Source organism: Pelodiscus sinensis, chromosome 3, assembly GCF_049634645.1.
Source record: "Pelodiscus sinensis isolate JC-2024 chromosome 3, ASM4963464v1, whole genome shotgun sequence".
Lineage (NCBI taxonomy): Eukaryota > Metazoa > Chordata > Testudines > Trionychidae > Pelodiscus > Pelodiscus sinensis.
The window spans coordinates 2976327-2992308 of record NC_134713.1 but is presented as its reverse complement, the minus strand read 5'-3'; the positions used below and the strand labels follow the sequence as shown (position 1 = coordinate 2992308).

Genomic DNA, 15982 nt, shown 5'->3' with positions numbered 1-15982 from the left:
CAACGGTTAGTCTCTAAGGTGCGCTGGGTCTCCTCATTGTTTTTGCTGAACCAGACTCACACAGCTGCCCCTCTGGAAGGTGTGACAAGTGGGCTGCTCAAGTCTCTGTTACGCAGAGATGAGAAGATGAAAAGGCACCTGCCTGTGTGATGCTGGGCTCCGACCCATGATGTTCAGAATTACAAGTCTCCATCAGGTCCCTCTGACTCACAGATTCAGTTCAAAGGGCTCCCTCCCTGGATCAGCGCTTTGTGTTCAGTGAGAAAACAAGTGTCATTTGTCACCTTCGCAATACATCTGGAGACCTGCACGTGTTCTAGGTAAACTCCACCCACCTCGGGATGCCGGGGGAAGGAACCAGGAACGTTTCATGGCAGAGGGAGGGGCAGGGACCAAAGGGCCCTGAGAACGTGGGGGGTTTGCATCACTGGGAGCGGCCCACTGGGCCAGAGCGACATTGCAGGGACCAACGCACACGTGGAGATCAGAGAGTTCATGCTCCTCCCCCAGCCCCTGCTCTCTGCCAACAAACTCTCTAGAAATACCGGGATCCCCAGCCCAGCACCTCACCGGCCTCCAGCCTCCCTCTCTGCTCCTCTGCTCTGCAGCCCTGCTGAGACCCCAGCCCCCTCCAGCCATGAGGATCCTCCACCTGGTGTTTGCTGTTCTCCTGCTGGTCTCCTTGGCTGCTCCAGGTGAGCGGTCGCTCTGAGAGGGGCGGGAATAGGGACGGAGGAGGGGGATCGGCGGGTAACAGGAAGGACTCAGGCTCCCCGGGAGTGTTTAGTGGGGGGGGGGCATGTTCTGGGGACAGTCTGAGCCAGGATCACTGTGAGCACCACGTGGGTGTCCACTTGTCTGGGCGTGTTTAGATGAGCCGCTGCTGAGACAGTCCTGAGCATCTGGCTCTCTGGGTCCCTGTCTCTGGGAACCTGTCACTCCGCGCGCCATGGAAATTCTTCCCCCATTGCCCTCAGTGGAGTTCAACTGACTCTCCCTGTGAGCCTTGAGGAAGAAGGTTTTCAATTATCGCAATTACACGTCGAATCTCCCCCTGCCCAGCAGGGTCTGTGCAAACGGCAGGAGCTGGGTTTTGACGCCCCATGAGGCTGTGCAGGGCCAGGCTCTGCCAGCGCCTCCTCAGCTGCCAGCCTCTCTGCCCGCCGCAGTCTTTGTGCCTCATTTCCCCAGCGGCTCCTTTCTCTCCTCCACCAACCGCCACGTCCCTTCCTCCCTCCCCTACATCCCCCTTATCCCCTTCCCTCCAGCCAGCCCCTCCCACGTTTCTCTGCGCTCTCCCCGTCCCTCTGTGCACCTCTCAGCACCTGCTCTCTCCCCTGCCCCCACCTGGCCTGGCCCTTCGCAGCCTCCCTCCTTTCCCCTGCACGGCCTGGTCCTCCCCCTAAAACCTCTCCCCTGCCTCCCTGTTACACCTTGGGTATGTCTACAGTAGCCCCCCAGTTCGAACTAGGGAGGCTAATGAGGGCAACCGAAATTGCAAATGAAGCGCGGGGTGCTTCATTAGCATGTTCCTAGTTGGTTCCCATTTTTGGAAATTGACTAGCTCAGTAGAACTGCTCACGACTACACGCGGCAGTGAAACGGGACTTCGAAATAAACCCCTAACTCGAATTAGCTGTTACTCCTCGTGGAATGAGGTTTAAGAGCTATTTCGAGTTAAGGGCTTTACTTCGAACTCCCGTTTCACTGTCGCGTGTAGACGTGGGCAGTTTCCGGGCTAGTCAGGTTCCAAAATGGCAACCGCCCGGGAACGTGCTAATGAAGCGCGGGATATTTAAATCTCGTGCTTCATTTGCAAATTCGGTCGCCCTCATTAGCCTCCCTAGTTCGACCTAGGGGGCTAGTGTAGACGTACCCCTTGTCTCTACAGCCCAGCTCCTCTCCATCCCTCCCACTGCTCCCATCTCAGCCGGCCCCTCCACCGCGTCTGGCCTTGTCCCCACCCCTTGTCTCTGACTTTCCTCTCTTGCCACCAGCATCTTCCATTGGTGCCTGCTGTCCCCGGCCTAGGACTCTTAACCAACTGGGCCTGGTCACCGACAGCCTCCTAGGGAACCACCATCTGAATTGCAGGGAATGGCAGGAATCCCATTTTCCTTTCCAAGGGGTTCTCCCTGTTCCCCTCCCCATAAATGACTCTGGGGTCTCTCATGACATCACGGGTGGGTGGTTGGAGCCCTGGGATCTGTGGGGGCAGGTGTCACTGGGGGGGGGGGCTCTCCAGGGGACACTAACCGAGTGGAGGCCGATCCCTCATGAAGGGGAAGGCAGCCCCCACCGCCCTGAGCCGCCCTTCCCCTCTAGGGCAAGAAACGGCCCCTCAGCTGCCCCGTCGGTCTGACCCCTTGGGACGGGCCATGGATAGGAGTGTCCGGGAACCGGGGTGACGCTGTCAGGGCCAGCCCCCCGTCCGAGCTGTGTGAGAACCGCGGGAGGAGGGCGGGGGGGCATGGTGGGCAGGGCCTGTGGGCACAGCTCCTGTCTCTAACCCGGACTCTCTGTGTCTGGCGCAGGCCTAGGGCAGAAGAAGGGCTGTGCTGGTCGCTGCGACTGGAAATGCGGCAAATACGAGTATGAGACCTACACGTACGACTGCCCCAAGTCCTACTGCTGCCTCCCCCTCTTCAAATGGAAATGAGCCCGGAGGGATCCACCCGCCCTGGACCAGGAGCAGCCGCGGCAGCGGGTCCCCGACTCCCCACAGAAATGTCCTTCCCTCCCCCCATTAAACGAGAGCAGGCCTGGCCTTGGCGTGTGCCGTGTGGGTCACTCGTGTGTGGGGCCGTCGTGCAGAGCGGCCCAAGGGGCTGTGAACAGGCCTGTCCCCGAGGGCCCAGGGAAGGGCCGGTCACCTCAGAGCCTAGGCTGCAGGAGAGAGGAAACTTGTGGGCTTTCACATCCTCTCAGGTCTAATCTCTCCTCTAGCGCCCAGGGTCTGGTTCATTCTCCACAGCCCACTTGGGCCTTCACTGCCTTGTGGGGGCCCCCAACAGGGCTGCTAATTGCACTGTGGGGACAGAAACCAGGCTGGGTCCGAGACAGGCTTCCCCACCTGCCCCACAAAGTGCCCCAGTTGTCCCCAGAGGGCCCCTCTCCAGTGGCCCCTGACTGAGGAGGAGAAAGACACAAAGACACTCCCCACATTGCCCTCGCACACCAGAGCCAAGTACGGTTGCCAGATGGTGTCCCAGAAAATACCGAACACACGGGCTAAACATTTGTCGGGCAAAAATTTAAAAAAAACTCGAACGCACATGCTAGGTCATAACACTGATGCCTGTGTGTGGACTGGGGGGAGAGGGTGCAACACAAAACCGAGCTTTTATCTGTGCTCCCTGTCCACGCAGCGCCTGAGTCCAGCCCACTCCACTCCCCACGGCCGGATTACACAGCTCAGAGCGGGCGGGGGTCAGGCCTTGTGTGGCTATTACCAAGAGCCACCAGGGTGGGAACGAAGGGGGAGGCAGCAGAGTTTTTGCTGAGCGCCCATGGAAGGCGCCTTAACGCAACCACAAAGCGCCTGCGGGCGTCTCTCCTGGACTCCGGTGCCCCAACGTGCTTGACCAGCGCTCAGGAGCAGGGACGGGGCTTCTCCCTCTCCCCACGGCGTCACGCCTACATCAGACGCAACCCGCTGAGGGCTCCCAGTGCCGATCGTGGCCCCGCCTCCCAGCCACTCCCCCCGCCCACTCCAGGCTTCTGTCTGGCGCCCAGCTGGCAAATCAGAAAATACCCGGCACTGCACATGTCTGGTATTTTCTGACCTTTTTTACCAGACATAGGGCGTGTGACGGACCGGGCCGTGTCTGGGCACAGCTGAGGGCGTCCGCTCAGGGCGAATTGCTCAAATCCGGGGCTCCTTACAGCCCCCAGACTAGTGACCTCTCCAAACAGGCCACAAACCAGTCCCACAGAGCACTCCAGCAGCCTGCCTGAAGCCTCCTGAGCAAAACCCCTCCGACACCCCAGCAATATCCGTGCCTCCGATGGCCCTGGGCCTATACACAGGTGGGGGGTCCTAGCACCCAATCCCACCTACCCCGAACAAGTTCTGTCCGGTTCCAAGAAACCAGCCACAGATCCCTGGTCAATTTACCCTCTGGATCTTACCCACAAATCACGCTGGGCCAATCCTTTAGCATCTAACAACTAAAGGTTTATTAACAGAAGAAAGAAAAGCATGAGAGTAAGGTTATTAAAGTACAGTACGTTACATGCACCGAATCTCCCAGTCCTCGATGCAGGCTCTAGCAGAGATGTTGCAGCTGCTGGTTTAAAAGTTCTTATTGCACATCCTACGATCAGGATGGGTTCACAGGTCTTCCGGGCTCTTCAATCCCTGCAGTGCTGCCTCTGGGATGAAGTGCTGAGCTGAGAACAAAAAGGCATCGACCGCATGGCCTCTTTATACTCCTTCCTGGCCTCTTCTTGTATGCAGCCGGTCACTTGGTCAGAGGCCAATCTCTGTGTTTCCTGCTGGCTGCTCTCAGGTGACAGCCCCCATTCTTTGGGTGTGTCCATAGCCCATTGAGAGCCATTGTTCCACAGGGCCTCAGTAATTAGCATGTCCACAGGCTCGGCCCTGCCCAATGCTTAACCACATGCAGGGAAATCTTCAGTGTCCATACAAGTACATGCTCATAATTGCACACACAGACATTATACAAACACAAGAACAGCGTACATAGGATTATCAGATAATAAGCTTCTATTCAATACCTCACATGGCCCCCTCCTATACCATTTTTGGGGCCAACACCCCCACCTAAGTGTGCATCAGTGATCTGGCTGCTCCTCTCAAGATCCAGCAACGTGACAGGGTGCAAAAACCGGACTTGGCTCTGGTGTGCGAGGGCGGCTGCTTTGCAGAGCCTTGGTAATAGCCACCCAAGGCCTGACACCGGCCCGCTCTGAGCTGTGTAATCCAGCCCAGGTTCCCCTCCCCTGTGCGAAAGAGACTGACAAAGCCGCTCGTTAGCTGCCCGGCTGTTCCCAGAACGACTGCTCCTTCCCCACCTACTCCTGCCCTGTGATCTTTGCATTGACAGACTCAGATTTCTAAGGCCAGAAGAAAACATTACAGCTTTCGCACATCACCTAGGCACCCTGCGTATCCCCTTCGACTTGCCAGGGGGCTGACACGTCATTCGTGCTTCTTGAAAATCTCCCCCCCCACCCCAATAACAACCCATTTTCCCATGGACAGAGAACGCCTCCTTTCTAGTTTTCCCTGTTTCTCGTGTCAGCGCCGCTGCGCAGTGCCTGTGGGAACCCAAACAGGCCCTTCAGTGACTCCTGTTTGGCCTGTGTGCAGGAGTGCAATGAGGCTGGACGGGAGATTGATTCAGCAGTTCACTCCAGGGGGGGTTGGGCCCAGGGAGTCTTCTTTCTTGGTTCACTGGAGCTGCGCGCATACAGCTGAGCTACACACGCCTCACGGTCAGACCCAGCAGCTGAGCCCCAGGCTGTACGCAGCGGCTCACGAGAAGGCGAGTTACCTCAGGGGCCCAGGGACAGGGGCTTCTCTGGAGAGAACAGGAGGAGGATGAAGAGAAGCGCAGCATGTGCCGATGGTGTGTGTCCTGGACAACCGGCCCTTGTAGCCTTTGATTAGTTGACCGCCCCAAAGGCCGAGGAATCCTAGAATCCTAGAACTGGAAGGGACCTCAAGAGATTGTCAAATCCAGTCTCCTGCCCCACGGCAGGACCAAGCACCGTCTAGACTGTCATGGCTCCTTCCCCACTCTGGCAGGATAAATGCAGAAGTGGGGGCCAGCAAGTGTACCCCAAAGCCTTATCTTTGGTATAAAACTTCCCCCAAAATCTTAAAAACCTAGATCTTGGGACTAAAACTTCCGCTGCCACCACCCAAATATTGGTAAAGAAATAAGAGGAAAAGATCATTTGGGAAATCTCACCCCTATTATAAAAATCAGGACACACAAGTAACCAAAGCCAGGTTAATAAAAAGAAAAGAGAAAACTTTTATTACAACAATATTCCTGTTGCAAGCATAAGGATCAGATGGAAAGGTAACCAAATATACTCATGGAGGAGTTACACCATGGGCTAGAACTTAGTTAAAAAGAAAAGCCAAACATCTCTTAAGCAGTGCCAGATCTCAGATCCCATACCCAACCCTTACAACAATAAAGCCTAACGAAACTACCTAAACTTTACCCTACTTACAGAAAAGGAGGAATGGTGTCTTGGAGAGAGAGAGACATGCTTGTCCCTCTCTGTAGCTGCAGAGAGCACTCCCAGGGTACGTCTAAACTACATGCCTCTGTCGGCAGAGGCATATAGATTTGTTTTTTTGGCAAAGGCAAATGAAGCCGCGATTTAAATGATCGCGGCTTCATTTACATTTACATGGCTGCCGCGCTGAGCCGACAAACAGCTGATCAGCTGTTTGTCGGCTCGCGTGCTAGTCTGGACGTTCCCCCTGTCGACATCAAAGCCCTTTGTCGGCAGCCCCGGTAAATCTCATTCCACGAGGAATAACGGGGCTGCCGACAAAGGGCTTTGATGTCAGCAGGGGAACGTCCAGACTAGCGCACGAGCCGACAAACAGCTGATCAGCTGTTTGTCGGCTCAGCGCGGCAGCCATGTAAATGTAAATGTAAATGAAGCCACGATCATTTAAATCGTGGCTTCATTTGCCTTTGCCTATCTGTCTAATCTACATGCCTCTGCCGACAGAGGCATGTAGTCTAGACACGGCCCCAAAGAGACAAAAGGAGAAAGGAAAAAACCCAAATTCCTTTGTCCCAGTTTGAAAGTCCCACCTACATTCCTACTGGTCACTCCACCTGGCTAAGTGTAGTTAACTCCTTAATCCCCAGGCTGCTGGCTAACCCTCATAATCATGACATAGACCATCCCTAGATGTCTATCCAACCTGCTTTTAAATATCTCCCGTGATGGAGATTCCACAACTTTCCTAGGCAATTTATTCCAGTGTTTAACCATCTTGACAGGAAGTTTTTCCTCATGTTCAACCTAAACCTCTCTTGCTGCAATTTAAGCCCATTGCTTCTTGTCCTGTCCTCAGAGGCCAAGATGAACAATTTTTCTGCCTCTTCCTTGTAACACCCTTTTAGATACCTGAAAAACCGCTATCCTGTCCCCTCTCAGTCTTCTGTTTTCCAAACTAAACAAGGCCAATTCCTTCAGCCTTGCCTCATAGCTCATGTTTTCTATCATTTTAATCACGTTTGTTGCTCTTCTCTGGACCTTCTCCTATTTCTCCTCATCTTTCTTGAAATGTGGTACCCAGAACTGGACACAATACTCCAACTGAGGCCTAACCAGCACAGAGCAGAGAGGAAGAATGACCTCTCATGTCTTGCTCTCAACACTCCTGTAAATGCAGCCCAGAATCAGGCTGGCTTTTTTGGCAACTGTCATGATCAGAAGGAGTGCTGACCAGCACCCGGTAACTGAGGGTATGTCTACACTACAGGGCTAATTCAAACTAACTTAGTTCGAATTAGTTAATTCGAACTAAGCTAATTCGAACTAACGCGTCTAGAACTAAAAACTAGTTCGAATTAGCGTTTTGCTAATTCGAACTAGCATGTCCACATTGAGTGGACCCTGAACCGGGGTTAAGGATGGCCGGAAGCAGTGCCGGCAGGGCATCAGAGGAGGACTTAGAGCGTGGAGCTGCTGCCTCAGGCTAGCCGAGGGCTGCGCTTAAAGGGACCCGACCCCCACCCCGGACAGACAGTTCTCAGGGGTGCCCCGCTTGAAAACCAGTCCTGGCTTGGAGTGCCCTGAGTGCCCACACTGGGCACATCACACCACTCGGCCATCAGCCCGGCTGCACTTGCCGCAGGCTGCCATCTGAGGAGAGGGGGCAATTGGGGGGCTGCAGGAGAGCTTCCACCCCCAGAAGCCCACAGAGCCAGCCCAGTCCTCCCCATCGGGGGCGCGTACCCCATTCCTCCCTCACCTCCTTCCACTTACCCTTCCCTAGCCCCTTTTCTTGATGTACAAAATAAAGGACAATTGTGTTCAAAAATGGAATCTGTCTTTATTGAACAAAACGGGGGGAGACTGGGAAAAGGAGGTGGGAGAGGGGAAGAGAGAGGCTGGGAGAGGGGAGGGCAACTACAATGATCAGGGGTTGGGAACAGGTCCCATATGAAGAGAGGCTAAAGAGACTGGGACTTCTCAGCTTAGAAAAGAGGAGACGGAGGGGGGACAGGATAGAGGTCTCTAAAAGCAGGAGTTGGGTGGAGAGGGTGCATTGAGAAAAGTTCTTCCTGAGTTCCCATAAAGAAGGACTAGAGGACACCAAAGGAAAGGAATGGGTAGCAGGCTTCAAACTAGTAACAGAAAGTTGTTCTTCACAAAGCAAAGAGTCAACCTGTGGAACTCCTTGCTGCAGGAGGCTGTGAAGGCTAGAACTAGAACAGAGTTTAAAGGGAAGTGAGATCAAGTCATGGAGGTTGGGTCCATGAGTGGTATTAGCCAGGGGGTAGGAGTGGTGTCCCTGCCCAAGGATTGTGGAAGGCTGGAGAGGGATGGCACGAGACAAATGGCTTGGTCACTGACTTCGGTCCATCTCCTCCAGGATCCCTAGGGTTGGCTGCTGTCGGCAGACAGGCTATTGGGCTAGATGGACCTTTGGGGTGTGTCTAGACTACATGCCTCCTTCGACGGAGGCATGTAGATTAGCCAGATCGGAAGAGGGAAATGAAGCCGCGATTAAAATAATCGCGGCTTCATTTAAATTTAAATGGCTGCCCCGATCTGCTGATCAGCTGTTTGTCGGCAGATCGGGAGAGTCTGGACGCGATGCCCCGACAAAGAAGCCTTTCTTCATCGACACAGGTAAGCCTCGTGAAACCAGGTTTACCTGTGTCGATGAAGAAAGGCTTCTTTGTCGGGGCATCGCGTCCAGACTCTCCCGATCTGCCGACAAACAGCTGATCGGCAGATCGGGGCAGCCATTTAAATTTAAATGAAGCCGCGATTATTTTAATCGCGGCTTCATTTCCCTCTTCCGATCTGGCTAATCTACATGCCTCCGTCGAAGGAGGCATGTAGTCTAGACACACCCTTGGTCTGACCCAGTACAGCCATTGTAAGCTCAGGGCTCAGGGTCGGGGGTCTCAGTGGACCCCCTTGATTTTCATGCACACCTGCTCCTGGGTGGCCAGGCTGGCAGCTCTCCTGCCCAAGCCGGCCACTTTCCTGTGCCTAGTGCGGAGATCGTGGACGAGGTCCACAATGTCTGCACTAGCCCAGGCGGGTGCCCGCCTCTTGTGGTCCCGGGCAAGCTCCCGGGAGCCGCCAGCCTGGTCCCGGGAAGAGGGGGAGGGCTGGGGGGCATCGGGTGGGTGGCTCAATCCGTGCCAGGTGCAGGGTCTGCTGGCTGGGTGCTGGCAGGCTTACACCTGGCACGGGCACCGTAGCCAGCCCGTGCCCCTTTAAGGGGTCCGGGGCCAGGAGGGGGGCATACGAGTTTCCCTGGTGTTGGCCAGAGTGGCCACCAGGGAAACCTGGGGAGAGCTAGCCTCCCATTAGTTCAAATTAAGGGGCTACACACCCCTTAATTCGAACTAGTAAGTTCGAACTAGGCTTAATCCTCGTACAATGAGGTTTACCTAGTTCGAACTAAGCGCTCCGCTAGTTCGAATTAAATTCGAACTAGCGGAGCGCTAGTGTAGCGCCTATTAAAGTTAGTTCGAACTAACATCCGTTAGTTTGAACTAACTTTGTAGTGTAGACATACCCTAAGGGGTTAACTCGGGTACCAATCAAAGGTGTCGGCTGGGCGGGCGGGGTTTGGGCAATCAGCCAATAACAACACAGGTAGGAATTTCAAACTGAAAAAGAGGGCGTTTTCTCTCTCTCTCCTTTGTTTTGAGATCAGAGCAGTGTCTCCCAGATATTGAGGGAGACGGGAGACGCTTCTCTCTCCCAGAACGGACTTCTTGAAATTCTTCTTCTCTGATGCAGAGGCAGCAAGTAGGAAGAGCAGGAGCCGGTGCTAGCGGGAGCCAGCTTAAAAACCAGTTCTCCTCTCAGCATTTCTGTGATGCTGCCTGCCCTCCTCTTCCCCTCCCCCCGGCCACTGCTGCCTCTGATACAGCAGCAGCCCCTGTGCATGGGAGGTTCCAACTTGCGCCCGTCCAAACCCTGCTGCAGCTCTACAATTTAAGATGCAGAAGAAGCCAGGGGTCAGGCTGCCTAACTCCTAGGGCCTTTTCAATTGCAGACTACTTGATTAATTAAATACCCACCTCTTAACATCCCTAGATGGGACACACACATCCCCCCCGAGAAGGGGGGGCCCTCTGGCAGATGGTGCTAATTCCCGGAGTGACCAGCAGGAGGCGCTGCAGCTGTGAGTCTTGACCTTGCTACAATCTGTTCTTGATGCTACTGAGCCCATGCCTGTTTGCGTCCAGGCTAGGGATGATCAGGCCAGTTCTAGTAAAATATCCTCTATTTGTGTCCAGAACACGGAAGTTGCCTGTCAGGGTTCTGCCCATAAATTCACTCTTCTGGGGAGCTGTCTGTAACGGCCCTCCCTCATACGAAGTCCCGGAGCGCTGTCAGGGCCGGCTCTAGGTTTTTTGCCACCCCAAGCAAAAAAAGTGTTTGGCCACCCCATCACGTTATCGGATTGTGAGGGGAGCAGCCGGGTCACTGCTGCACCCATGGGGGGGTGTTCGTCTCACAAGTGGTACAAAGGGGGCCATGTGAGGGGTCAAACAAAAGCTTACTTTCTTCTGATTCTGTATCGGCTCTTCATATATCTGTATAATGTCTGGCTGTGTCTAGACTGGCCAGTTTTTCTGGAAAATCAGCCGCTTTTCCGGAAAAACTTGCCAGCTGTCTACACTGGCCGCTTGAATTTCCGCAAAAGCACTGACGATCTCATGTAAGATTGTCAGTGTTCTTGTGGAAATCCTATGCTGCTCCCGTGCGGGCAAAAGTCCTTTTGCGCAAAACTTTTGCGCAAAAGGGCTAGTGTAGACAGCTCAGATTTGTTTTGCGCAAAAAAGCCCCGATCGCGAAAATGGCGATCGGGGCTTTTTTGCAGAAAAGTGCGTCTAGATTGGCCACGCTAGAAAAGCGTCCGTGCCAATCTAGACGCTCTGTTCTGAAAATGCTTTTAACGGAAAACTTTTCCGTTAAAAGCATTTCTGGAAAATCATGCCAGTCTAGACGTAGCCTCTGTGTGTGGAGTTAGGAATCTGTACTCTGTACGGACACTGGAAGTCTCTCTGAATGTGCTTGAGTAATGGGCTAGGAATGTTTGCCTATGGACATGCTAATGAGCGATGCTCAAGGGGACAATGGGCCTCTGAAGGCCAAAGACACACCTGGCCACTAGCCATGGGACTCTAGTCAGCCTGGAAGAAACCAGGAAGGAGGTATAAATATGCCATGTGGTCTTCATCTGCTTCTGACCCCAGATGCGGCCTTGCAGGGAATCATGAGTCGGGAAGAACTGTGGACCCATCCTGCTATGGGATGTGCAACAAGGACTTTTAAGCCAGCAGCTGTAACATCTTTGCTATAGCCTGCATCGAGAACTGGGAGATTCAATGCATGGAACGTATGATACTTTAGCAACCTTACTCTCCTGCTTTTCTTTCTTGTAGCAATAAACCTTTAGATGTTAGATGCTAAAGGATTGGCTCAGTGTGATTTGTGGGTAAGGTCCGGAGGGTAAATTGACCTGGGATCTGTGGCTGGTTTCTTGGAACTGGACAGAACTTGTTCGGGGTAGGTGGGATTGGGTGCTAGGACCCCCCACCTGTGTATAAGGCCCGAGGCCATCCGGGGCACGGATATTGCTGGGGTGTCGGAGGGGTTTTTCTTGTGAGGCTTCAGGCAGGCAGCTGAAGTGCTCTGTGGGACTGGTTTGTGGCCTGTTTGGGAAGGTTACCAGACTGGGGGCTGTAAGGAGCCCCGGATTTGAGCAATTCGCCCTGAGCGGACGCCCTCAGCTGTGCCCAGACCTGGCCCAGTCCGTGACAACTCTCCCCCCGTTTTTTTGTTGTTGGTTTTTACACATGCTTGCACTTTGCAATATTTTTGTTTTGTTTTTTGACTGTTTAAAATTGAAACAGTGAAAAGCGAAAATTTGTAGTGAGCGAAATAAAACCATTTCCTACAAGCGTGCTCATTTAATTCTAAGAAAATCACAATGACAAACCATTTGGGTTCAGTTATACTCTGCAATGGAAAACAGCAGCCGCAGATGCAGTGAGCGGCTGCAGACTGCCAGGGGCTGCTGTGGCCAGGGCTGTGCAGGAGGGCAGACCCCCCCCCCCCGCACACACACACACTGCGGCCCGCCTGGCCTCACAGGAGTCAATGGGCGAACTCCTGGGTCTTGGGGAAGTGGAGGCACCTGTGTGAGGGGGGCCTTTTGTCCTGGCTGGGGAAAGGGGCTGGCTCCCCCCCCCGGGCAGCGTTTCTCAGGCTGCAGGCCCAAAGCCCGGTTCCCAGCCCCAGGCAGCCAGAGACCACTTGGTAGGGAACCTTTTCCGAAGCGGCGCAGCCCCGGCCGTTGCCCTGAGGTCTGGCCCAGGCCGGGAGGGGGCGGGTCTCAGGCTCCAGTCTCTCTCTTCCTCCCCCCACTAGAGCAAGGGCAGCCCCAGCCAAGGGGGCAGCAGCTGCCCTGGGGAAGCAGGACTCCAGGGCGGGAGCCGCACAAGGAGCGGGGAACCCAGCCCCAGACTCACAGCAAAGGGAGGAGCCGTTCCTCGGGCCCATCCCTGCTGGACAGGGCAGAATCCAGCCCCCTCCCTGGAAGCCCCACTGAGGGAGCAGGAAACAGGGGGACCTGCCACTGCCCTGCCCTGCCCTGCCAGACTCACCAGGCATCCGGGCTGGGGCACTCCCAGGTCCAGGAGCCGGGCTGGCGGGGAAGGGGCTGCTGGGGAGCCGTGTGTGGATCTGGTGCTGCCGCTCTCCCCTTGCCCCTCCGCACCCTTCCTAGCCCCCGGCCCGCAGGCAGACGAGGTGGGAGAAACTCCCAGCACTGGACAGCTGTGGACGAGGCAGGCGGCAGCTGGAGACAAGTGGGGCTTGTCCTTGGTGCCCGGGCAGCGGCCCCCCTCCAGCCCCATGGGGAGCTCTCCAGGGGCCCCTCTCCTCCCCCTGCCACGGGGCCTGCAAGCCCATCCCGCCAGGGGGGTGAGAGCACAGGGGAGGAAGAAATCAGCTGCAGTCCCTTTAACAGGCGCTGGCGCAGAGCGGAGTTCAGGCCGAAGTAGACAGCGGGGCAGCAGCAGGAGGCAGAGGGCGGCCAGCAGGCTCCGGGCGCGCATGGTGCCAGCGCTGCGCAGCGGGTAGTGGCATCTCCCGCGGCCCTTTAAAATCAGCGGGGCGGGGCCGGGCATTGCCGGGGGTGGCTGCTTACCTGGAAATGTGCCACCCCACGCTCGTGCTTGATTTGCTGGTGCCTAGAGCCGGCCCTGCACGCTGTACTCTCTGCATCAGCCCCTGTGTTTCTCCAGCCCTTTCCGGTCTCCACCTCCCCCACACATGTCCGCAGCGTTGACGGACTGGGCGGTGAGGGGGTGGAGGTTCCCTTGGGCATGGGCTGGACATGCTAGTTTGATTTTGTTATTTCGGGAGTTATTAAATCAATTTTAGTTATTTCGAAATATTTTCCTAGTGTAGACATGCCCAAAGGACCAATCATTGTTTTGAAAGTTACAGACTAAGGGTATGTCTGCATAGCAACATTATTTCAAAGTAACTTAGTCGGCATCCACATAGCAGGCAGTTATTTTGAAATAATGTTGAAGGATTGTCAAGCTGGAAGACTTCTTACTCCGACTCCTGTAACCCTCATGTATGAGGAGTAAGGGAAGTCAGAGGAAGAGTTTTCTATTTCAAAGTAAGTGCTGTGTAGACACAGTAAGTGCTGTGTTCCCAAATCTCGAAATAAGCCATTTCAAAATAAGCTATGGAATTGACGTTGCTCAACTGGCATAGCTTATTTCGAGTTAAGCCCTGCTGTGTAGACACGCCCTTACATGGCTGTCCCTCTGAGGCCATTAACTGATCGTTACTTTAACTACCAAGCCACTAATGGTGTTCACTAGAAGACTTAGATGAATAAAACAGGTTTATCCTTCATATTTCTAACTTCACATGAAAGAATGGTACATGCACAGACATGCAATCAGCATCTGGAGTATTGTGTCCAGTTCTGGGCCCCCCACTACAAAGTGGATGTGGACACATTGGAGAGGGTCCAGCGGAGGGCAACCAAAATGATTAGGGGGCTGGAGCACATGACCTACGAGGAGAGGCTGAGGGATTTGGGTTTGTTTAGTCTGCAGAAGCGAAGAGTGAAGGGGGATTTGATAGCAGCCTGCAACTCCCTGCCGGGGGGTCCAAAGAGGATGGAGAGAGGCTGGTCTCAGTAGTGACAGATGCAGAACAAGGAGCAATGGGCTCAAGTTGTGGTGGGAGAGATCCAGGTTGGATATTAGGAAAAATTATTTCACTAGGAGAGTGGTGAAGCACTGGGATGGGTTCCCTAGAGAGGAGGTGGAATCTCCATCCCTAGAAGTTTTTAAGTCCCAGCTTGACAAAGCCCTGGCTGGGTTGATTTAATTGGGATTGGTCCTGCTTTGGGCAGGGGGCTGGACTTGATGACCTTCTGGGGTCTTTTCCAGCTCTATGGTTCTATGATTCTATGACACCTGCCTCTGGAATTTGCACTACATGAATCTGACGCAGTGGGTCTCTGCCCACAAAAGCTTATGCTCCAATAAATCTGTTACTCTATAAGGTGCCACTGGACTTCTCCTTGTGTATGCAGCTTCAGACTAACACGGCTACGCCTCTGATACTCATCACAGTCCAGTTACCCCACCAGACCCTGCATCTTGGAGAGCCTGGGAGAGAAGAAAGGGATCCACACTGGGGAGTAGCACCTCCTTCCCTGGCGTGAGATACCCAGGACACAAGATACCAGCTGCCCTGCGTATCCCGCATGGAAACACAAATTCAAGCACCTTATGGGCTCACCTGTGACCTTTGAGCCCCTGGCCCACACGGAGGGCGGGGCGGAGAGGCACTGCCCCAGATGCACCAACAGAGGGCGCTGAGCATCCGCGAGAGATCAGGGTCTGGGCATCTGCAGACAGGATCCGAAAGGCCAGTGTGGGGGGCCGGGGGGAGCTAAGGCCTTTACTCCTCCCCCGTCTTTGGAGTATCTAGTACTCCTGGAGACTAGGTGAGAACTGCGCTCAGGAGCCCAGGGCATGCAGTTCTGCCTGGCCTCCTCCCAGGGGATGTAAGAGGAAGAGCTTTTCTTGTTCCCCCCTCCCAATTTTCCCTTCTTCCACCCCGACTCCCGTCTCCCCTATTTATTTTGGCCCTAGACATCCAACACGCCGGTCCTCTGAAGAAGTGGGCTGTGCCCACGGAAGCGCATGACGGCGTCGGTGTCTATAAAGCGCTGCCAGACGGTTTGTTGGTTTCACGGGTGCGTGTTTGCCCCAGACGGGGTGCACAGCAACGTGGGCGATGGGAGGGGACTGATGAAAGCTGACGCGCGGCTGACTCTATCTAGGCTACTTGTAGGGGGGAGGGGGTGTGCGTAGAGGTACGAACACAGGCTCTGGGCTTATATTTTAGATGGTTTCTGTCTGGGAGATGGCAGCGGCATTGCCCCCCTATTTGTAAGGCCTCCAGCCCCCCCCCCCCGCCAGACTCCCTGCGTGACCTGAACCCCAGCGCTTCCCGTGGGGATGGACCATCCCCCTCCCGGGGGTGTCTGGCTGGATTGTTGAGTATTCTAAAGGCGGGGGAGGGGATCATTTGCACAGCTACCGGAGGGGGGGGTCTCATGGCTCCCCCCGCCCATTCACAGCGCTTGGTCTCTCCCACCCAGGTGCTGGACAACCTGGACAGCCACCTGCAGCGGTCGGAATATTTCCGCTTCCTGTGGTTCCCCCACAGCGAG

At 54.8% G+C, this 15982-nt stretch overlaps 1 long non-coding RNA gene across 1 annotated transcript; it reads left to right on the top strand.

The window, feature by feature from the left end:
• Positions 1-378: 378 nt before the first annotated feature.
• LOC142827538 (uncharacterized) lies at positions 379-2767 on the top strand. The gene is made up of 2 exons (XR_012902205.1): positions 379-695; positions 2535-2767. It is a non-coding gene; the product is annotated as an uncharacterized LOC142827538 (long non-coding RNA).
• The last annotated feature ends 13215 nt before the right edge of the window (positions 2768-15982 follow it).